The sequence below is a fragment of the Natrix helvetica genome (genome assembly GCF_964273705.1).
Source record: "Natrix helvetica genome assembly, chromosome: 1".
NCBI classification, from domain to species: Eukaryota; Metazoa; Chordata; class Lepidosauria; order Squamata; family Natricidae; genus Natrix; species Natrix helvetica.
The window spans coordinates 74390825-74416428 of NC_138548.1; the positions used below are offsets into that span (position 1 = coordinate 74390825).

At 38.1% G+C, this 25604-nt stretch overlaps 1 protein-coding gene across 5 annotated transcripts in view; it reads right to left on the bottom strand.

Annotated features, from left to right (window-relative positions):
• The window catches only part of RGS6 (regulator of G protein signaling 6), a 260857-nt gene that overhangs the window by 85635 nt on the left and 149618 nt on the right, over positions 1-25604 (bottom strand). The window lies entirely within an intron of this gene.

Sequence of the window (25604 nt, forward strand, 5' to 3'; positions counted from 1 at the left end):
AAAGCCAACAAAAATAATAATACATTTATTCAGTGTACTGTTTGTCCAGATGGCTAAACAGTTGTCATGTAAAAATAGATGAGAAATAAAATTTATTTTTAAATGCTTGTGGCAATTAAGTATCTAAGACATGCAAAGAAACTAATGTGCCTCTCATCTAATTCCTCACAAAAATCCTTTTTCATTTATGCAACCATCAGCAAGTGACCATTAGATGGCACTCCATCCATGCAACCCATTCTTTCATTCAGAACATAAGCAGTGGTATTTATTCTTACATATGCAAGAGAACTAGTCCAGGTAGCACCAGGAGTCAGAACCAAGTCAGAGGCGTGTGTGTGTGTGTGTGTGTGTGTGTGTGTGTGTGTGTGTGTGTGTGTGTTGTATTTGTGCTGATAAATAAATAAAGGGAGACTAGTATAGATCTATTTCAAGCTATTTAGCTCTCATCAGCTAGCCATACCCTTACTGGGAATCAAACCAGGGCTGTATTGCATATTAGGCCGATGTAATTGCCACTAAGCCACAGGCTCTCTTCCTTAACAGCTAGGCCAGGGAAATAGGTATGTATTTGTGTTACAACCCCTGGTATGCCCAGATATGGGAGGGAGCTCACTACTCCCCCTTTCTGTCCTTCGGCTAATTACAGAGGACCATCCAGGCAGAAAACCATACCTATTTCCCTGGCCTAGCTGATAAGGAAGAGAGCCTGTGGCTTAGTGGCAATTACATCGGCCTAATATGCAATACAGCCCTGGTTCGATTCCCAGTAAGGGTATGGCTAGCTGATGAGAGCTAAATAGCTTGAAATAGATCTATACTAGTCTCCCTTTATTTATTTATCAGCACAAATACAACACAAATATAAAAAGGCAACATTAAAAATAAAAATATGGTTTTCTACCTGGATGGTCCTCTGTAATGAGCCAAAGGACAGAAAGGGGGAGTAGTGAGCTCCCTCCCATATTTGGGCATACCAGGGGTTGTAACACAGACACATACATACATACATACATACATACATACATACATACTAAAGGAGGAGAGCCTTAGTGGCTAATACATCTGCCTAATATGTAATACAGCCCAGGTTCAAATCCCAGTAAGGGTATGGCTAGCTGATGAGAGCTAAATAGCTTGAAATAGATCTCCCTTTATTTATTTATCAGCACAAATACAACACACACACACACACACACACACAAAGATATGTGTACTATATATCAGAGTAGATTAGAAATGCACAGAAGAAGTATTGGGAAAAGATAAGTTGTATCTTTTATAGGACATCATTAACTCCCATTGTTTTAAAATGATGAGGGGTTTGCTTAAATGAATACCTCATGGTGTTCATTTAAAAAAACATATTTTTCCCTGAATTAAAATATTGTTGAGAAAGCAGGCAAATTATCATTGTCAGTCTCTCCCTTAAACTAGCTGCCTAGCATTTATTTGCCAATTATTTATTTTCTTATTTAAATATATCTACCTTGCCCGATGCCAACAAATTTCAGGTAGAATGCAATGAATGCAAACAAATTAAACATGAAACCATAAATCTTATGACAATACAGCAGCAATTATCAAATATGGAAAGAGTACTGCTAGTAAAGGAAGAAACGCAAAACAAACCACAATCAATAAACTTGCAAATTTGAGTAAATATGTCTTTGTTGCCCTTCAAAATATCAACAGTGGCACAAGCCTTCTTGTAGAGGTATTTCATGTGAGATCATCCGTGGTTTCGGGGTGGGATACCATCTGTACGCTGATGATACTCAGCTGTACTTTTCCACCCCGAACCACCCCAACGAGGCCATCGAAGTGATGTCCCGGTGTGTGGAAGCCGTACGGATCTGGATGGATGACAACCGACTCAAGCTCAACCCTTCCAAGACGGAGTGGCTGTGGGTACCAGCCCCCAGGTTCAGCCAATTAATCCCATCATTGGCCATTGGGGGCATTCATCTTGCCCCCGTGGAGCGGGCGTGCAATTTGGGCGTCCTCCTGGATGCCCGGCTGTCCATGGATGACCATGTGACAGCCGTGGCAAGGGGGGCGTTCCACCAGGTTCGCCTGGTGCGCCAATTGCGCCCCCTACTGGACCGGGATGCCTTGCGCACAGTCACTCATGCGCTGGTGACGTCTCGCTTGGACTACTGTAACGCTCTCTACATGGGGCTTCCCTTGAAATGCACCCGGAGGCTGCAGTTGGTCCAGAACGCAGCCGCGCGGGTAATTATGGGGAGTACTAGGTACTCCCATGTGACACCGTTCCTGCGCGAGCTGCACTGGCTTCCTGTGGCCTATCGGGTGCGTTTCAAGGTCTTGATAACTATCTTTAAAGTGCTCCATGGCTTAGGACCTAGTTACTTGCGGGATCGTATTCTGCCCCATACATCCCTGCGACCAATTCGCTCGCACAGAGAGGGGCTCCTCCAGGTGCCGTCCGCTAGACAATGTCGTGGGGCGGTGCCTAGGAGTAGAGCCTTCTCTGTGGCGGGCCCAGCCCTGTGGAATGACCTCCCTCCGGATATTAGGAATACCTCTGACCTCCGCTCCTTCCGTATTAAGCTTAAGACCCACCTATTTCAAGCAGCTGGCCTGGCTCAACTTTGATCTAACCATATCGCTCCTGACGGGTTTTTAACTGGGTATTTTAATTATATTTAATTTCTAGGGGTTTTATATACTGTATTTTAATTGTTTTTATCATCGTCCTCCTCCTTGTGTATGTTACAGTGTATGTCTTTACTATATGTTTGTTTTGTTTACATATTTATTTCGTATGTTTTGTTGTACGCCGCCCCGAGTCCTTCGGGAGAGGGTGCGGCTAAGAAATAAATATATTATTATTATTATTATTATTATTATTATTATTATTATTATTATTATTATTATTATTATTATTATTTCATGCTGAGATGCCATAGCTAAGAAGGTCCTGTCTCATACAATGGACAATTGTCATCTGGAGAAGTGTATAATTGGGGAAAAAAACTGTCTCAAATATCATGGTGTCAAGCTTATCATCAATACCTTAAACCTATTCTGGGAATCATTGCTGTTTTTCCATAGTCAGTATTGTTTGGATTCTGTTCCAATAACAAGATTTCTGCAGTAACTGCAGCTTGCAAGCTGTCTTTAAAACTTAGGTTAAACATATCACCCCCAAATCAGCAATATTCTGATTTCTTGTAGTAAGTTTTGATAACACGTTTTATCATATGCTGTCCAGTGTCACTTTTTATGAGATGGACAGTCATATAAATTGGCCAGACAAACAGACAGTCATAAATTTGCTAGACAAACAATCAGACAGACAATTAGACAGACACATTAGGGAAGAGTCCATCCTATCTTCTTACCTAAACTAGGTCCCCCTTTTCCTGACCTCAAAGCAAAATCTGTCCTGATCACTTCTTTCATCTCTGTCAATATGCTTGGGACCATGGGTCACAGTCCCACGGTTATAAATGTGGTAGAATCAAAATTCAACATCACTACTCTTAAGCAAAATAAAACAACATAGAAAACATAAAAGTGAAATATAAAATCCATATTTGGTGTGCAACAGCATGTCAAAAGGTAAGGACCCAGCTAATAGTTATTTAAGAGTTCCAGCAGGAAGGAAATTTCATGTAACACTATGTTGAGCCACAACACCTGAAATCAATTTTGTACACTTTCCCTATAATTCATATGTAAATAACTTTTTCACGTCAGCATCAAAAATTCTAACTCCTCCATTTGAAAGTACAGTAAATGCTTTAGTCTTGTTACCAGCATGAGGCAATTGCTCCATTTGTTGCCAACAAGATGCATCAAGACGTAAATATTGCTTGTGAGCAACGAGAGTACATTTTTTATGTTACGTAGATCCCTCTTGGGCAGCTTGTACCAGCTCTATCTGTATAATACCAACAGGAATTTGGTACATTTTTAGTTGTTACAGCATCAGCATTTGGAATTTTAAGGTACTGTAAGTTCTATAAAGAATTCAGCAATACAGAACATAGCAATAGCAATAGCACTTAGGCTTATATACTGCTTCACAGTGCATTATAGTCCTCTCTAGGCAGTTTAAAATAAGGCTGAATTAAACTTGCGGTTAAGAATTGAACTGCTGGCAATTGGCAGAAGTAGCCTGCAATACTGCATTCTAACCACTTTGCCATCAGTCTTCTCTATAATGTACAACTTGAAACAACTGAAATATGCATTTTGAACTCAGTTCATATCTGCAGATTGTGGTGTCATAGTCCTTCTAGCTAGTTTTTACCAGTTCTTCAACCTCCCAAAATAACTGTCAGGTACTGAGGATTTAATAGCTGCCAACTGATGTAAACTGGCAACTGATTCAATGAGGTGTCTATATATATAGGTGGCCATTAGAAGGCATCTCTCTCTCTCTCTCTCTCTCTCTCTCTCTCTCTCTCTCTCTCTCTCTCTCTCTCTCTCTCTCTCTCTCTCTCGTCGTATATCTCATTTCTTTCCTTGTGCCCATAGCTGAGTGGTAAGAGATTTATCTATGTGTATGTCTGTATATATGTATATATAAACCACTATTAATTGTCTAAAGGCTCTGTGTGCTGTGTGCTGTGTTTTGCTCCTGGGTTTATCTCATAATAATAGTCGTGCTGCCAAAACTCTGACAATAACATTATAACAAGATAAAGGGAGCACCGGCTAAAAAGATGATAATGAAGTATTTTACCAGCATCCAAAATCTCACATTTAAGTCACAGATTCTGATTTCCAAGATAAAAAATGATAGGCTGAAGGAGAGGTGGGTTGTTGCCGGTTTGGCCCGGATCGGGCAAACTGGTAGTAGTGGCAGCAGGAGGCTCTGCCCATCTGCTTGGATGCTACTGCACATGTGCAGAAGCATCACAAGCACCCAAACCGGCAGTAGAAAAATTGACAACCGACCTCTGGGCTGAAGCTAATGACATGGCAGAATGAAGAGCTGGGAAGCAGACCAATGCTTCGTAATTCTTCTTCAGACCAAGATAGGACTTGAGATAGCCCACAAGTGCTCCAAACAGTTGCTCTTTGTGGGGAGTCCATGAAACAGTGGTCTCTGATTAGTTTAGAGCTGTGGGAGACAAGGAAATACTCATCCTGCTTAAAATTTCAAACCAACTCATCTCACAGGATCCAGGTGGGGAAAATGGGAGAAAGGAGCATTGGTATAATTGGCACCTTAAGTTGTGTGCATATAAATAAAATGATCTTTTTGTAGTTCTGCCTGACAAGATTGTGACTGAATTGAAGCTAGATTTAAAAATGACAGGCTGACATGGAAAAAGATGTTGCACTGGACACACTGACTGATGTTTTAATAATTAAAAAGGATATACAAACAAACAAACCAAGAAAATGATCTGAATAATTTCCCTATATCAATTTTACAAAAGAGGCTTGTTAAAGTTTTGAAGAATTTTGTGAGAAGGGATAAAGGAAAAATGAAAAGATTTAAAATTCTACAACATTATTGGAGGGGATTAATTGTTTATACTTGTTGTGATGAAGGTGCAAAGTCATTTCTTTATATATTTTTCTTTCTATTTATTATATTTTTTCTATTTTTGTATTTTTCCCTTTTCTGCACCTTCTGCTTTTTTCTATGGTTTTAGTTTTGTTCGGTTTGTATTAATTTTATTGTTGTAATCATAAATCTTAATAGTTTTATTTTGTTTCCCAACTGTATTACATAACTAAAGATAGCAAGCATACTTAATGTTCCTTCCTCCTATCGATATCAATCTATACAAAAAATTAAGTCACAGATTCTACTTTGTTCTCCTCAATGAGCTCAAGATTGTTCAGGAACTTAATTCTCTAGCAGAGTGGTAGTCAACCTGGTCCCTACCGCCCACTAGTGGGCGTTCCAGCTTTTATATGGTGGGCGGGTAGGGGTTTACTGTAACTCTGCTTTATAAATTTTATAAAGTAAAGTTACTTCCCTACTTTATAAATCACCATTACTGTGGAACTGGTGGGTGGTTAGAAAATTTTACTACTAACAGAGATACAAAAGTGGGCGGTAGCAACTCTATTGATTGCTAGCATTAGTTTGGTGACTGGAAAAATTGGGATTGGAAATTAGTTGTCTTGGAGTTGCCTTTCAGAAGTCCTCCAAGATCTGTTTTATCCAATAATTTTTAAATAATCTGAATTTTTAAAAAATGATCGAAGGGAGCTTATCCCTTTGTTTAAATATGGTCTTGTTGCCATGTCTTCAAAAGGTACCTGTATCCAGTGGGAAAGTTCTTATTAAATGCAATATGCAAAACTGGGCAAAAATCTTATTCTTCCTATCCAGTGGATGAACAATTTTCTTTAAGTCCAGTAAAGGCTTCCTTTACACCCGAGAGTCCAAATTCACAGCATAAGGAAAGCCGGTTTCGATATTGTTGGAACCTATTTTACATGACTGATTAAGATGTAAAACCCTTAAGGGTCTATTTCAGAGAGACCACAAAGAAAGCTTGTTAAAGAAGAAACTGCAAAAGAGAACACTTGCAACCGCCATTCATGCCTGCCGTTCAACAGACGTGTGAAGATAAAATGGGAACCCTGACAAAGGAGGCATTGTGGCTTTCTAGTGCTACCATTAGTATGCCCTCTGGAATGGGGTCATCATAACCCACCCAAGGTCTGAATAGCCCCCACGCTGGTGGTATTTTGAAGGGCTTGAAGACCTGGCTCTTTGCCCAGGCTTTTGACAAGGGAGGGCGAAACCCCCTTTTGGACTCTGCGGCTTTGGTTCTTTTACTTCCCATCTGATTTTTGCCATTCTTGCTGTCTTTTCATTCTTTTCATTTTGTCTGTTTTTGGTTTTCACCCTCTCGTTTTTAATATTTTTGAGATGACTAGAGTTAACGGGAGTCAGCTGGCATACTAACTAATTAATTACCAGTCAACTAACTTCTCACTGGAGAAGAGCCTAATGCTGGGAAAGATTGAGGGCAAAAGAAGAAGGGGACGACAGAGAATGAGGTGGCTGGATGGAGTCACTGAAGCAGTAGACATGATCTTAAATGGACTCCGGGGGATGGTAGAGGACAGGAAGGCCTGGATGCGTGTTGTCCATGGGGTCATGATGGGTTGGACATGACTTTGCAACTAACAACAACAACTAACTAAATAAATAAATAAATAAATAAAGCCATTCAATGGAGATGGGTATATTGCTAATTTGGAGATATGGTTTGTTGTTTTGATACTGTAAAAGTTGTAAGTATGTATGAAATATTAATTCCTCTGAACCTTTGAATTTCTTTTCCAAATCTAACAGGGAACTGTCAGCATCTAACAAATTCATTCAATATACCTACAACTAGCATAGTTTTCCTTCTCTTGTGAAAAGAACCCACGAATCTTTGAGTAAGCCCACCTAGCTCAATAGGACTTGCCTCCAAACAGGTTTATCAGATACTTATGCCATGAAACATACTTTATACCATGTTTATTTGTACTTGTTGTTTGTTTGGTTGCTGATGTTGTGCTTGTTACATTATTGTGACTCCTTTATGATTCAGGTTATCCCCTTCTTCCTTCCCTTCATAAATACAACAGCAACAATTTATGCATCAAAGCAGGGATATTAGGGGGAAATAATCAATTCCTGCCATAAAATGAGAATGTCAAATCAAATACATACAGGACATGCAATATACAGCCCATAAATACAATGCATTTTCCTTCTAGATACAGCAGGAGGGGATGCAGTTCTGAAGAGATGCTTTCTAGTACATATCAACAAAAAAGTAAGCAATACTCTTCTATGTTTTAAATCACCTTCTAAGATTAAAAACCAGTTCATTTTTATCTCCTTTTAATAAAATGACTTTTCAGATAAAACACAAGCATCGATCTATTTATTAGTAGCCGTGCTGTTTCTCCCACAGTGAAATGTAATTGTAGCACATCCTCCTAAGAACAGAGGACTTTTGCTTGATCTGTTGCTTGATGGAATATTTCTTAACATCAGTCTTGAAAATCTTGAACTGTTGTAGAAAGGACAAAAAAAAAAAAAGAACCCACTCCAATTTTTCACAGAAGTAATCTGTTACTGGATTGTACTAACCCCATATTGAGATATTTCCCAATATTGGGAAAACTAACCAAGGAAAGCAAGCAAAATAAGAATAGATAAATCTATGCAATAGAACATAATAGCAGCTGCAGTGATATACTGAGCAGAATGCTCTCTCTCTTTGTGCTGTACATAGCAAATTATTGACAATGTAGCAGTTTCAGATGGGCATCTCACTTCCGTCGTAATTGTTGGACAGATACGGTACATGAGAGATGAGGGGATCCATCAAAGATCTGGATCTCAAGCTACTGTATACAGAACGTTATATGTAAGTGGAAGCATTTTAGCTACCTACTGTAGTGAAAGCATTGTTGGCTGATTATTAATCTCCAAGGCAGCCCAGCAAACAGCAGAATGCAAAATGGTCCACCCTGAGCCTTTGTTTCTTAACACTTCTTATAGGAGAAGAAACAAAGAGACCAGTCAGTCAGTCCCCCTGGCAGAATGAATCCGATCAGCCAATTTAAAAAAACAAACCGACGGATGGGCAAGATTCAAAATAAGTATAGCTCTTTTGAAATTTGCATTGCACAAATATTTTTTTCAATTAGGTCATTATGCTTTGTAGTGTACTTGCTTATTTTTATTATTGACATATTAAGTATTATATGATCTAGTAGTGTTGCTTGCTTGATATGTTGCAATTCTTGCACTCTCGTTGGAATTGGTTTTTAGAAATTTCATGCAGCAGAAAAACCTACTCCCACGCCAGTGTCTTTTATTTGAAGAAATGCCTTTTCTGTCAGGCTCAAAATGTCAATAACCAATGTCAACAATAGATTTAGCAGAGACAGCTAATTCTAGTGATATGATACTATATTGAATGACAGATTCTTGTTACTAAAAATCATCAACAATTTGGGACCGGATTATTTAAGTATGAAACTATACAAATATGCCAAGATACGCCCACTCACTGCATCGTCCTAAGTTTCGGTTAGTTAGTAAACACAAGGCCTTTTCAAGATATATATACACATTCCCTGGTGGTTTCAGAGGTTGTTTTTTATGTAAGGCAGGAACACTGCAAATGTTTTAAAAAATCATTTTAAGGATGGTTTTATTAGTGGAAACACTGCATATAGTTCTTGAGTTACAATGGCAAGAATTCCTTTTGCTAAATAATGCTGTATAAAGTGCAATGTCAGCTGTCTGCATAGCTTAGCAATGGCAATTCCATAGTACTGGTTGTGATTGTTACTCCAGGACTGTGTGGGCTGTAAAGTAGGAAGAGGCAAGAGTCCCAGGGCTGAAAGCTGCAACTGAGAAATGTGGGTGGATGGGAAGATGCTATGGACAGATAGTCTGGAGCATTGGTGGGTGCTCAGCTTCTCTGGATTATGAACAGGTGTTCATGCTGTGAATGGCTCTATGGAGCATGGGTAGGTGTACAGGTGCCATAGGCAGTGCTATGGAATGCAGCTGGGTGAAAAAGCAGCAGGAGTGGGACTGGCTTCTGACTTCCCCATTGACTTTGTGGAACACCAGCAGAAATCATGATCACATGACCGGAGCTCACTGCAACCTCTTTATCGGGAGCTAAACACCAATCATGTGACTGGGGATGCGGGAATGGGTGGTACTTCCATTTTAAGTCCCCCTTGTTCTGCACCATCATAAGTTGCTTAAGAAGCAATCATAATCTGAGGGCCACTTGTATTTATTTCTGTCAAACCTGAATGCTGCCCAACTCCCATTGCGTCTTCCTAGCTTAGAGTTCGGAATTTTTAATAACGATACTGCTGTTAGGAAGGCATCCAAAGGGTTTGTATAAGATGTTTGCATTGCTGCCTTTTCATATATTTTTTTGCTGACTGCTTTTTCATAATTCCTTGAGCTGCTTAGTTTGAACCTGGCTTCTTGCCGTGACCAAGTGGGAAGAATGTATTGCGTCAATTTCCTCATAATAGTCATGAACTTTTCACTTGCCATTTACTTATTGATGTTTGATCACTGAAGTGCTGCAGCAATAACTTCAGGAAGGATGACTTCATTTTTCCAATCTGGGCCACTCTGCCTTTGAACAGAGGGCAGGTACATTGGCTGGATGATTTTCCCACTCAAGCATCTCTATGCAAAAATATTGTGATCACAATTCTGGATCAATACTTAATGGTCATCAATTGCATCAGACTCTCTCTGTGTCCTGCCCTGGAATGGAAATATGTATGAAATATGTCCGAATATGAATTGAATGCTATCCTGCCACCACTCTGCCATCCTTAAATTGTTTTCGTCAAACAGGGTGTGAACCAGTGGTTAGTTGCTCCCGGCATTATTGCCGGTTTGGTGCGCGCAAAAAAATTATGAGCGTTTGTTCATAATAGGTCTGTGCATGCGCAAAACATTTAAAAATGAAAAAAAATGAAATTTGTGCAATAAAGATTTTTCGGTGCATGCACAGAACTGAAAATCAAGATGATGGAGAACTGGGAGAACCAGTTCAGGGGCATGGCAGGCCTGGGTTGCGACCTGTTCCAGGTCCAAACTGGTCTGGACTGGTAGGAACCCACCACTGGTGTGAACATGGACTATTGAGTACAAACACATCGTGTATTAATAATCTCAGTTAAAGAGATGTGTTGTATTGAATTAGCCAACTTAATCTGTGCATCCCACCATGAACATTGGTGGACAGATGTAAGTGTTCAGAAATTCTTATTTCTGATCCTACACCAGATACACAGGACACGGGAGGGGCCGGAGCTCTGCCAGCGGGGGGAGATGGGGCGACACCGAGAAAAAACAGGTCACAAAAATGAATAAGAAAAATTGCTGGACATAAGTTGACCGAATATATTAACTGAACTTATATGCTGACTATATGTAACTATTTAGTAATGAATTTTTTTGCAAATGTATACTTTGAGTATGGAGGGAGGGGACACCTACCACACATTGCAACCGTCAAAATTTGTATTTACCCATTACCTTTTTCCTTGTAAAATTTAAAAAAAACCAATAAAACGTTGTTTAAAAAAAAAGAAATTCTTATTTCTGTTTTGTGCATATCTATGCGTTCTAGATACATCTACCTCCCTCATTCCTTGCTCCAAATCTAACACACTGCCGTTCCATAAGTTGCTCTGGCAGAAATATGAACCTTAGGAAACTACACTCACAGGGCACAAAGCATAAGCTGCACTGCCCTTTGTTTAATTCATCCAGCCTTTTCTGCCCACCCCATGAACTTCCTTTACCTTGTTTTTCTCTTACACTCTTGCTCCCTGCTTTGTTTCCTCTCTGCTGAGACACCTTTGAAGTTAGCTAGGAGTCCTTATTATGTTGCACACCTGCTGTATAGAGTATTCTGGTGGAAGCAATCAACTATTGAAGAAAAAAAGAAAAAAAAGAGAGATCTCTTGTGCTTTGGGGGATTTTAATTTACAAGAATATTTTTTCTTGCTGCCAGTCTGTGACTGACAATGAATTCCAATAGCAGCAATCTTCTTTTAAACTCTGAAGTGTGAAGTTCTTTTCTAGCCAGAGGCTCTGTTTGGCCTGAGAGTGGTAGGTCAGGATGACTGCACAAAAAAAAAAAACCCAACACTTGGGGCCACAAGAAAAGCTTGGTTGAGATGAAAGGGAAAAACTAATTTAGTGTGATTAAATGCACACAGGTTAAAATTCAATTTAATTAATTAAATTTAGTTAAATGTGAGTTAAACATGACTAACATATATCAGAAACTTATTTTTTTTGCCAAAGCTCATGCTTTGGATTAAGTTAGGCTCTGGGACCATCTGAGATCCAGAATTTTTTTCCCACTTTGAGCAAAAAGTGGGTTTCTCACAAGACAGATTTCATGTCTTTTTTATATCTCTGATGTTCACTATCACTTGTCTACATTTGGATGTAGATTGGGCACAAGAACCTCTGGACTTCTTCAGATTGGAGGGGGGGGGGAGAGAAGCAGTTTTCTCATAATTAAAAAGAAAGTGGTTAGGGGGTGCATGAAAAGAAGACTAGGGTCCAGGGAAGATTTGGGGGGAAACTGAGATTACATGCCCACTGAGTCAGTTCACAATATTTTAAACCAATTTGGAGAAGTAACTACGGAGATTCTCAGTCATCCAGGCCATGGTTGTCCCAAAGGTGCCTTTTCAAGAGGCAACTGGACTTTCTGGTTTTTCTTTGAAGATGTTTCGCTTCTCATCCAGGAAGCTTCTTCAGCTTATGAGCCTCTTGAAATTTGGACAAGTACCTTGTGTTGATACCACCAGAGAGATTTGTGTACAATTCTTTATGGACCAGCATATTGCAATAATTCATTCCAATGGGGTTCAGCTACAAATTATTATTATGCAAAGTTAGCATGTTATGTATTGGAGAAAAAGATGTTTTTTGAACATCCAAGCTCTTGACCAGCAGATGGTACTCTTGTACAGAAATCCCAAAACCAAATAGCTATTTGTTCTTAAAGCTTCAGTTATAACATTTTTTAAAAGTATATTATATTTTGGCAAGGCAGGCTGCCAGCTTCCATGGGTACATTGATTTGTTGATTAGCAGTCATTAAACACTTGAGAATGCTGCTTAACCTTTTAGACTGAAAACAGTTGATCTGAAATTGATATGATGTTTATTCCCAGACGTCTGCTATGAGATGTCTGTCTGAAATGGGCAAGATCAGTGGATATTTGTGGCAATAACCAAATGTTCTGATTATTATAATTCATAGACTAAGAGTATAATGTGCATAAATATAATCTAATTCAGAGTATGAGAATGTAAAAAACAACATGTGGCAAGTTGAATCTAATATTTTAAATATTTTTATGTCTGTCTTCTTTATATTTCTACACAATTGACTGATTGATTAATTCATTAATTATGTTCATAAAGTGAATAAATAAATTAATGCATAAGTACAATGAATCACATGTAACACAATGATAAATAAGGGGCAAATGGATGACTCAATATTTTTTTCCTCTTTCCTGTTCCTGTTCCTGTTCCCCAATATTTTAAATAATAGAAGTACTTAACATTTGTGCAGTGCTTTTCAGAGCAATAGTCCTTAAATAACATTTCCCCCCGTTAGTTTTATTTGCAAAGGAAATGAAACAGAAGATTTTGGATTCACATCATAAGTACAACTATTCTGAAAAGAAAAGAACTAACTGTGTATTTTTCACTAAATAACTTTACACACTTATTCATGGGAAATTAGAATATGTACCATAGATGATTGATTACTACTAAGCCATCAGGATACTTAAAAAGCTGTTTTGCTGTCACTTGTAGAAGGCCAGGAAAATGGATTAGATGCCTCTCTCTGCAGAAAAAATGGCAGCATTTATTATGAATAAAGAGATGGCATTAAGAAATGTTGATAGATGATCATCACAACAGAATACCCTATGCCACCAGGTTTGAAATTTTGGGCTTGGAAAACCTAGAGCTACACCGTCTAAAGTCTGATCTAAACGTAGTTCACAAAATTATCCACTACAATGTCCTACCTGTCAACGACTACTACAGCTTCAACCACAACAATGCATGAGCAAACAATAGATACAAACTCAAGGTAAACCGCTCCAAATTCGATTGCAGAAAATATGACTTCAGCAACAGAGTGGTCAATATCTGGAATGCACTACCTGACTCTGTTGTTACATCCTCAAACCCCCATAACTTTAACCTTAAACTGCCTACCACGGACCTCACCTCATTCCTAAGAGGTCTGTAAGGGGTGTGCATAAGCACACCAGCATGCCTACAGTCCCTGTCCTACTGTCTCCATTTATTTGTACCCATTTACTGTGTTCTTACTTGCATTTTTTATACCTATTATCTTTTACATGTTTGACAAACTAAATCAAATAACTAAAATAAAGTAAATACCTACCTATTATTTGCCTATGCGCCCATTGTTTTAAAAGTGATGTTTTCATTCTCTTTTTCCTTATTTATGAGTACTAATGTCTAAACCCTAAGCCATAAGGTATTTAAAATTTACAAAAAAATCTGGTATTGGAATGCTTGGAAGATAACCATCAAAATCAGTCTTGATTATATCTCATCAGTCTGTGATATGAACTCATTTTCTTCAAACCACTTGCAAAATGCATTTCTTTTTTTCTGATAGGCTCCAACTTGAGTTCTCCACATCTTGGATTATTGGTCTTGAATATTTTTTCCCCCTGGAATACAGAAGTGTTTCACCACAGATTCTCAAAACACTCTGATTTATGCTCTCCATGTATGTTATTGAAAGACATGACAGCACAGTAAGATGATTTTGGCAATATTCCTTTGTGTTGATACACAAATCTGAGAGTTTAGCAACACATCAATCAACACATCAAACTGTGTTGACAAAACCTTTTACAATTAATATAAGCCTGGGCATTCTATCTCTATTTTTGTAATATATGCCATGTTTCCCTGAAAATAAGACAAGGTCTTATTTTCTTTTGACCCCCAAAATAAGCACTTGGCCTTATTTTCAGGGAGGTCTTATTATTTTTGAGGTACAGGAGGCAGTGAACGTCGTCACCTCATGGCTGCTGCTATGTTGCAATATTTTCGGGGAGGGCTTAATTTTGGGGGAGGGTTTATTTTAGCATATGCGCTCAAAAGCCTGATTGGACTTATTATCCGGGGAGGTCTTATTTTCAGGGAAACAGGGTATATACTCAAGCACCCAAACACTTTGAAAGATTTCTGCTATTTACCAAACATTTGTGGGAAACCCTCCTTTAAGTTCCTCAGAGCCGCAGAATATGCTATGTATAAGTACTTGGAAAATGTCCTGGAAGGGGAAATGTGAGAGACATCCTTCTTTGGCAACTATGCAAAATGCCTTGAGATTCCCTGGGGATATCATTAAGTGATCACGTTGTCTTCCATGCATTTCTGGACAAGAAATGAACTGACCCGTTTCTTTTTTATCTTACTTGAGAAAAAATAACCATAAAGCTTCACAATTGGAGGAAGATCAAAGAGCAAAAAATCTCATCCTCCTTCCTTTGTTTTTTAAGGGATTTCACTCAGAGAGATAGAATAGAATAGAACAGAATAACAGAGTTGGAAGGGACCTTGGAGGTCATCTAGCCCAATCCCCTGCTTAGGCAGGAAACCTAATACATTTCACACAAATGATTATCCAACATCTTCTTAAAGACCTCCAGTGTTGGAGCAATCACAACCTCTGGAGGCAAGTTGTTCCACTGATTAATTGTTCTAACTGTCAGGAAATTCCTCCTCAGTTCTAAGTTGCTTCTCTCCTTTATCGTTTCCACCCATTGCTTCTTGTCCTACCCTCAGGTGCTTTGGAGTATACCATGATTCCCTCTTCTTTGTGGCAGTCCTTGAGATATTGGAACACTGCTATCATGTCTCCCCTAGTCCTTCTTTTCATTAAACTAGACATACCCAGTTCCTGCAACCGTTCTTCATATGTTTTAGCCTCCAGTCCCCTAATCATCTTTGTTGCTCTTCTCTGCACTCTTTCTGGAGTCTCAACATCTGATGTCTGATAAAACTCAAAAGATAGTCTCCCTTTACGAGATCACACACTGGAGATTCTTAATCAAAGCATACTTTGTTTTCCCCTACCCCTCTATGGCTTATTTATGGACGTAACCTTCTTACAGTGATACAGTCCCGATGAACATCAATTATTAGTACAGCTAGGGCACAAAGGAGATGTAATATTGTTTCTTACTGGCAAGAACTCTCTTTCCCCATTCCACCTAACAACAGCAACGTTCGCACAATGTCACTGTGTTGTTATTTCCAAGGGTAATCTTTCAGTACTAGCCTTTGTCTGTAAGATGAGTGCATTTAAAATGCTCTGGTGCTTAAACAGATGCTTAAAACTACTGCTTGCATTCTGGATGCACTTGCCCCCGTGAGCTTACGGTAACTTGATGCTACTCAAGCAAATACCTAAAGACTAAAGAAATGCAGCCTTTATCCAAATAAATATAAAAAACATAGATGTGACATGAAACTCTCTTTGTTTCTTTTCTAGCATTTTCAGGGTGGGCTAGTGATCAGAGAAGCACATTTTTGATAATGTTTTGTTGCAAAAAAATAATAATCCTAAATATCCTGGCCAAACGAAGAAGTATATTATGATATTATATATTTGGATGCCATTTGACTTATCCCTCTCAAACTGCTTTTCCCATACCTATTCATTTCTCTTTAAAAAGCAGTAGTTCTCAGTGGGTGAATAGGTGCATTTCCATAAACAAAAACTTTTATTTTATACTTTTTTTCCTAAAGATCCCCAAATTCCAAACATTCTTCTGTTAACATACCTCTCACTGCAACTTCATCTCATGTACAAATAATCTTCAATTAGCAACTTCTTTGTTTAGCAATCATTTAAGTTGTGACAGTAATTTTACAACGGATCCTTGTGTTTATGACATTTGCAGGTATGTAAAGCAATGGAAAGCTAGAACAAGAGCTTAATTTAAATTAATACCTGTTAACTATTGAAACAGAAAATTGGAAGTCATTCCCTCCCTCCACTCCCTCTGTCCCTTTCTTTCTTCTGCACTTTTCCTTTGTTCTTTCCTTCTTTTCTTTATCTTAAATATTAGTATCTAATCGATTTCATCTTATCTTGTTTAAAATTATTAATTTATTACAAAATATGAAAAAAAATAATGTTGTTAAGCTCCTGGTGGGCAGCTTCTCTTAAAAATTGAGAACTCCTTCTGTATTGTCTTCTGTTTAAAAATGTGTTTACTTAACACATTTCTGGTTTTCCATTACTCTATTATTTTGTAGATTTAGCAGTTGTATATTAATCTTCACTCTGCTGAATACATGTATATATTACAAAAATAATTTAAGATTCCATGGGAACTTGAGAAAAAGCTGATATATAAAAAGAATGTTATCAGTATCATGAACAATGAATAGAAACATCTGGAGTCTCACAGATTGCATACTTCTGCTTTATATCTTCTTTTTACTATACTGTAGTTTGAACTGGGATAGATGGAGCTGAAAATAAGACTGTAGTGAGATTGGCTACCATCCACTTCTGAAGGTGGGACTTCTGAAAAAGAATTGACATGAGATTGGCTGCCATCCACAAGGACAAAAATTATAAAGCATGTTGATGGCATTGAATTGGGAAGATTAACCTCCCTTTTTATGTCTCTGCAGTCCCTATTCAGGGTAGAATCAGGATGACTGGATGAAGCTGAGCATTTACTAACTAGATGCCCTTCCTGACACCTACTCAGTGTTCACAGCAGATCATTTTTCTTTGCACCCTAAGAGAGAAACATCTGCTGCTACCTAGGATTGAACTCTCAACCTTCTGAGTGAGAGGAGAGTTCTTCAAAACTAGGCCACCACATTGCTCTTCAAATAGGACACAATATTTCAATTATTTATTGTCAAAGATTCTCAAAGTTTGTGGGTTGGAGTTATAATTTAACTTCACTGTTCCAGGCACTGCTTCATATTATGTAAGAAAACCACTTCAGGTGCATACACCTAATCCCATATCTTGTATTCTAGATGCTGCATATCAGTGAAATGGTTCCAATAAATAAGGAGCTTCATTTCAGCTAAAATGCCAAGATTTTGGAAGTTGTTTTGAAATAAAGAAAAATATATGCTAGAATATTTTTCATGCATATTCATTTAAGACATTTTTGCCCCTTGGGCATATATTATTTTTGATCCAAGTTAAAGGGCTATTATTTTAATAACCAGTATTAAATCCATCCAATTGCTTCTGCTGCTACATACCCTTGTGCTTGAGGAATTAACGCTGGATACACAATTGGGACTGAAGGAGCATGCTACTCACATCCATGGCTATTCAATACATATATTATGAAAGAAGAAACACATTTCTTCAAAACAGATATTTGCAAGGCCATAGGAAAATGGAAAGACTAACCAGATCTGACCTTATTCAGCATTTTGCTAGGTGATAGAAATCTACTGTGTCTGCATGATCCCATCACATATTTCATAAACTTTATTTTCTGAAATATGGAAATAATTTTCTTCAAGGTCAGCAAAAGCATTTTATTTGACTCAGCTACAATCAGTTTTCATGTAGAATTCTAAAAAGGAATAAACTCATCATACTTTATAACTGCCTAGAGGGAAATTATATCTATCTATTTCAAGTAAAATAGTCTGTTAAACCCAGTATGCGAGGCTATTCATCATTCAGGAGTCAGTGAATATTCCCAAATATGTCAATTACTGAACAGAAAAAAAAACCTCTGATCCCAGTAAAAATTGAAAACTGACATATGTTTTAGAAAAAGAAATTTGGAAAGACTTTTTGTGTATTAAAAAACAAAAAACAAAACAGAGTTGCCCTTGAAAGTGGCAGCCTCTTATTGAATTGGACTTCCTAGCAAAGCAAGAACATTGAAAAATTAACCCAATTGTTTGATGTCATCATGCTGTATTTTCCTGCTTCTGATCCATAGCTATGACTGATAATAAAAGAAAGTCATCCAAAATAATGTGAGTGAAGCGTTGTGTAAATTGTAATGCATGTCAGAGAGAAATGAACTCATCACTGGTTTATCAACTGCTTTGCAAGTTCTGTGTTTTGTTATTAGATTATACAGCTATTCCTATTTATCTAAACAAATATGTACATTTTGTAAACCCATCACTGTTTAAGAACTGTAATAATACAGTATGTTTAATATCTCAACTGTAGAGCTCTTGTATATGTCACATTAAATTTTACATGTAAAGAAAAACATATAAAGAAGGTAAAAAGAAGGCACAAGTGGACAGTCATTCATTAGGTAAATGTTAGGGACCAAAATCAATGAATATTACAATAACCACCAACATTACTCAATTAAGAATGAGAAAAGGGAATATAGAGCTTTTAATTAAAAACCAATTTACTTGGCTGATAGAAACCTCCTGCCTCAAGAACTTATTCTATAAATTTAATAAGCTGTGGTAGGCAGCTAAAAATTAAAGCTTGCGTTTATTTCAGATCAAGTACTTTAGTAAAGATTACCAAGCAAGAAGTCTTAACTCAAATTTCAGGTCATGAATCCACTAACTCATATATATATAGTAAATGTGAAACAGGAAAAAAATAAAGAAAAAAGAAAAAAAGGAAAAATGAAATATAGTAGAAAAAAAGGAAAAGAATAAAAACATTAATGAAATATTTAAAAATGGATTCTGATCTTCCTTTTAGCATATGTGTGTGCGTGTGTGTGTGTGTTTATTTCTAATGAAACCTCTCTATTTAAGGTTACATCATAATTATCTTCTTTTTCTAATCATCAAAACCATGTCACAAAATCATCTTTCTTTCTTTTCCTTCCTTCCTTCCTTCCTTCCTTCCTTTCTTTTTTTAAAAAGTCCATACGAGGCTTCTAGTTATTGATGAATGTCAATAACAACCTTTCTCTAATTAAAAGCATCTGTTTGGTCATCTCAGCGAGTTCTGTCAATTTCATGGTAGATAATGTTGAATCTTTCCATCTTTGAATATCTTGCTGCAGTAAGCATCTTTTGAAATAATCTTCCACTACATTTTTTTTGGCTTTTTCTAACTGTATCCATCAGTCCTAAAAGGAAAAGTTCTGGCTTCAATTGAATATTAATCTTTAAAATCTTCTGTATTCAATATTCATATTTGAATCCATTTTAAAACAAAGTTACTAAAATGGCAAAATGTCTCTTCATGTTGATTAGATTTCCAAAATATATTTGGAATGCCAATATACATTCAAGATAATTTCTCTGTACCATATACCAACAGTATGTCATTTTATAAAAATTCTCTTTAAGATCGTAACATAATGTAAAGTTCAACCTTTGACCACCTATTTTCCCATTAATCCATCTGTATATTATAACCAGAGTGCTTAGCCTGCTTTATCATACATTCTTTTACTTTCCATTTCAAATTTCAATAAAAACGTTTTAGCAATTGCAATGTCATCCCTGCACAATTGCACCTCAAATTCTGTCTTAGGTTGCTCCATAGTTTAAGTCTTTTTATCCATTTTAAATTATTTTGCTGATAATTGTAAATGGGAAAACCATTGACAACTATATCCTTCTGCCATGATTTGTTCTCTTGATTTAACTTTATATTCCCCTTCATCAGAGGTGGGTTGCAAATCCCAGTTCGTTTGTGCTTGTGCATGCGCTTGCACATGCGACGCTTCTGCGCATGCCACTCACCGCCGCCACTACTGGTTTGCCTGCTCTGGGCCAAACCAGATGCAACCCACCTCTGCCCTTGAAGATCCTCTAATCATAAAAATGCTTTTTGGGCTGAGAGACATAGATTAGAGGTGTTTTCAGGCACAGCTTGGGTTTACATCTATACCGCATTCTCAATTTGCTGCATGAGCTTGGTTCCCTTTGCAAAGATTTCCTTCAGTTATCCACTCAAATAATCCCCAGAGATGGATTGTCTTATTTCCTTCTTCTGGTAAATCCAACCTCTTTTCCTTTACTCATCAGCCTGCCAGTCACTCATCAAGATAATTTACTAATTTGTCATTTGCATGCTGCAGTAAATTTAGAAAATTAATTTTTTTTTGAAAGGGGATTGGAGGGCAAAAATGGAGAGATTAGCTTCAACACCTAATATGGGGGGAGGGAGAGAAAGATCAATAAGTCTAAGCTCCCTGCCTTTTTTTCAGTTTCCTTTATTTAAAAAAGGTTGGTTTGTGGGAGGGAGAAGGGGCTAAGCAAAGGAAATTGTTTGGAAACCTCATCCTAGATTTGATACCTTTCCGTGCAGGGGTTCCCCCCCCCAAAGCTTAGCAAAAGCTAAGAGAGGCCTGTAATCTACCAGATAATTGGGGCAGAGGCAGGGATGGGCTGCTGGGGATTCACAAGGGTTTGGGCGATCCTCTAGCTAGGATTCTGACCAGTTCAGCAAACTCCCAAATGCCACCCCTGGCTGGCTCTGCCCGCCCCACCCATCCCGCCCTTCCCAGGAGTCTCTGCATGTCCTCAAGAGCCCTCCAGAGCCTGGGGGAGCAGTTTTCACCCTCTCAGAGGCTGGAGGAAAATGTCCATAGCCTGGGGAGAGCGAAAAATGCCCCCCCCTCTGGTGCAGGAGACCGACTAGGCCACGCCCACCTCACCCACGCCCACCCAGCAACAGGGTAGCAAACCCGTTGCTGGAATTTTTGAAGCCCACTCCTAGGCAGAGGTCAACCCCTCAAGCATCGTTTAATTCTTTTGCAAAACGTCACCAATGGATGGCTCACCAAGCATCCATTTTAAATGTTTCAAGTCATCAGAGCATCTCACCACTAAATACATAGTCTTGTTTGGAAGCCTCTTCAGCATTGGAACACTGCACTGGCTCCTAATGTAGCTGGGCTCTTCCCTTGCTACTGGGCTGTTTGTTGGTTTTTCTTGCTTGCTTCATTTCACTTTGCTTGCTTTCCATCAGCACTGGTGTCTCTCCTTGTTCTGGTTGCAATGAGCTGAAAAGTAAGTCTGCCCCCTCTCCAATAAGGCAGCTTCTCTCTTTTGTTCCTTTGCTGCTTGTCAGACTCCTTTTATGAGCCAGCTTCTCCTGCCACGTGATTAAAGCTTTGGGTTTGTATGCTGCCCAGCATGGTTGGTGATGGGACCCAAAAAGGAGTAGTTGGGAAAGAGAGATAGTGTGTATGTGTGTGTGTGTGGGGGGGGGGGGTTGCATCTCCCTCTGTGGTTGTAAGTGCCAAACACTTACATTTTAACCATCTGACTTGCAGGGGGTCTGCAACAGCTGTAACTTTGGGCATGAGTCATAAGTCCCTTCATTCAGTGCTGTCATAATTTGAAACAGTCACTGAATGCATAGTCATAAGTCGAGGAATACCTGAGAAATTCCTTAAGTACAATTAGATCTGTACTATCAATCATCAATTTAGTATTAAAATGCTGCTGCAGAACTTGATTTCTAGTATTCTTCCTATAATATGCACAAGGAAACCCCTTAGAACATTTCTTAATTTTGCAAATCATGTATTATTAATCCTGTAACTTTATCAATCTCTGCCTTTACGTCATCTTCACTCTAATCCAAAAAGTTAGGCAGGGACTTCACAATCTTTCCCTTTTTTTAATGTTCCCCGTGGTCTTCTGTAATTGCTTTTGCTACTAAACAAAATTCTTTTTCTCTCAATTCCAATCTATTTTTTCTCTCCATCTACTTATAACTTCTGACTTTCCAAAAGGTCACTTTATCACTAATTTGTTTTACATACATAGCCAATGGTCCCACAGATTCTCAATACATCGTTCATATCATTTTTTTAACCCTGCAAATCCTTCCTCCATTTCCTTTTTAAAAAGCATCCAAGCTTTTGGCAAATATTTCAGTTATCTTCTTGCCAAATTCCTTAAACATTTCCTGCAGTAAATCTGACCGGATGCTCTCTTCTCTACATCGTTCTAGTGAATCTTCTTTTATTTTCTGCTGCTTTTTGTCTGGTTACCATGCTAATATTTACGGCCCAAAAGTAAAAGTCTACCAGGGTGATAATAAGTGAGAAGTTTTTCCTTTATTTTCATGTTTTGCTTTAATACTTTAGTCCAACGGGCTCTTTATAGAAACTGTCACGAAGCTTGGCTCATAATACCTTTTATCTTATAGTTTTGTAAAATCTACCAATTATCTACTTTTTAAAATAATAAACAATTAACATCCAATCTGTTTGTTTAGCTAATTTTATATTTTCAAAGGCACTTTCATAAAACCCACACCCACACCCATTCTTCTGTTTTCTAAAATTGCTGCCTCCTTATCCATTTGCACTTTTTAAAATCATAATCTTGTTAAACTTTTTGCATTTAAGTCAAAATATGAAATGGATGACTTTGGGGAATGAGGGGAAAGGATGCTGCCTAGGAAACAATCAGTCAAGAGAATCAGGACCCTACAGTGGCTTAGTTAGTGGCCAAGAGAAAATAACCCAGGCTGCCCTAATGGATGAAGCTGTCATGACAGCCTCCATCAGTAACCAAGAAAGAAATCACTTAACTCCATGTTTTCAGAATTAAGAGTACTTTTACTGGTTATGAAAAGATAGCAGCTAAGCAAAGCAAGATCTGAGGCAAAAGCGCGCGTAATCATAGATATCAATATGTAACCCAACCCCCTCCCCCTGGTAACCCTCATCCCAGTGTCCAATCTGCAAATCCCTTAGGTGTCATGTGGGATCCATCTTCAAAAAACATAATCAGGTTGGTATGCAGGACAATGGGCCTTGGTGGACTCATCCATTATCTCCAACATGCACAGTAGATGGTGACAACAAAACTCCCTATTTTCAATCTCTCCTGTACTTAAAACTTCCCTTCCCAAATGCCATGCTTCCCCCCACCCCCCACCCTGTTTCAATGGCAGCTGAAAACAATTGCGAAACAGAGACTGACAGAAGCACTTAATAGTAGCAGTGGGAAGACTGTACTTTCAAACTTGCTAGATTTTGTTAATGAGGCCTTACAATCAAGTGGAATTAGTTCATCTAATCGTGTTTCATGTCTGATGTACATCCATTTTGCAAGTTCAAAAGTACACATTTCCCACCATCACTTTGAACTGTTTCATCCATAAGGGTGGGTCCTTACAAAATTTTTACTCTGACCATTAATCCATTGGGGGCTCTCCTCCCTCTTGTCTGGTCATTTTTTAGGTGGCATCTCTCCCCCTCAACCCCACCCCCATGTAACCCTCCCCCATTACATTGCAAAAACTTTTAAAACAGCATATTTCCCCCTCTTTTTAATTCCAAAGATGACTCACCAAGTGTCTTTATTGTTTCCTGCTGATCAGAAAATCTCTGTTAAGTTGTATCAATTAATTATCTCTGAAATAGTTTAGGGAAGTGAGGTTTTTGTTTAGGGAAGTGTTTATAAAAGCTGCACAGTGGTTTTGAGTGTGTTGGGAATCCCTCAGCTCCCAAGTCATTCAATCCATGACTGACTGCAAGAAATTCAATTCCCTAAATCTCCTCACAGGGAGTAGCCATCCGGAGCACAGGTGGACAATCTCTCAATCTCTTCTTCTCAGGGGAGAATTTGTTCACCAGAACTTGTTGCATGCCCATCAGTCTTCATTGTGCTGCTGTGCCCAGTCATAGAAACCTTCACACGGATGCCGATCTTGCCATAGCTTCACATTTGTAAGCTCCCACCAACCCATTTATGAGAGAATAATCCTAAAGCAACAACCCATGGTTTATCAGTTTGTTCCATCTTATACTTCTCCTGCATGTCTGGTTTCATAAACTAGATAACAACAATTTTGCATAAAATATGGGGACACGGAGCCAGGAGATGAAAAAATAATACATTCATTTTCATACATACAAACCTAAATACAATCTATATGGACACATATATGCACATAAACATATATTTACTTACATACTGTCTGTGCACACATGGACAGGTTATTGCCTTTTTATAAAGATTACAAATACTACTACATTAAGGGTTTCACAAAACTCCTTCACTATTGCAGCTGATCTAATCTTGAATGAGGCATTGCTGCCTGCTTTCTCATTTCCTTTCGGTTGCTATATATAACTATTCACTGATAAGTTTATACTCAGATGCACAACACTTTCATTGCACACATGTTATCTCAAGGAGACGCAATCTGTATCAAGGCAGGAATCCAATGGAAGGAGCTCTTTGAACTCAATGGGACATTTTCATGAGTGAAGTATTTTGTTGTATCAACAGGTCTATTTGAAATGTTACCCTACAGGTGACTATCTAAGGGGTGATTAGAAAATTATATACAGCTGGAAGAAGCAGAGGTTATTTAAGCTCAATGCAATAAATCCAAAAGTAGGATGTTTGCAGCAGATGACTACATAGCTACTCCTTGAAAATGTGTTACTAACCAAATTGTCTTGAGTTGGCTGCCAGCATGATTAATTCAGTAATTTGTAAACTCTTCTTATAAACAGGGGAGCAATCTACATTGTAGAGAATTCAGATGCCATAATTATTGCCTAGAAAAAAGTCTTTTTCCAACTACTATTTTGATAATTGCAACAGCTCAGTTTTCAGACAACTAAATTTTCTATAAAGAAAAGACAATCAGTTCAGGACTTATCATCACCCGATTGTCTTTCTTATTTTCTCCCAAGAAACTGTGATAACTAAGCTGTTAAGAAAGAATATCAGCCCCCTCCCTTTTTTGAAGTGGGGGGCTAAATGTACATAGTCACTTTGAGATGTCCTTTGCAGAATGCAGAATGTTTCATTTTGACCTGCCCATTTTCAGATATCACTTCTTGAGAGCCCTGAAATTACCTTATTGTGCTCTTTGTGCCTTTTCAAACAAGCTGACTTTCAAAGGAGTTGGACTACAATTCCAATCATTCCCAACCACCAGCATAAAACATTCCAGGTTAGGTCATACAGCAAGGAGTGATGTTAATATCATATCTGAAGAACACTAAACTAGAGCAGGCCAACCAACATTTTTTTTCACTTTTAAGGACTATAGCTATAACAGAATTAGGAATCTTTATTGTTACAGTGA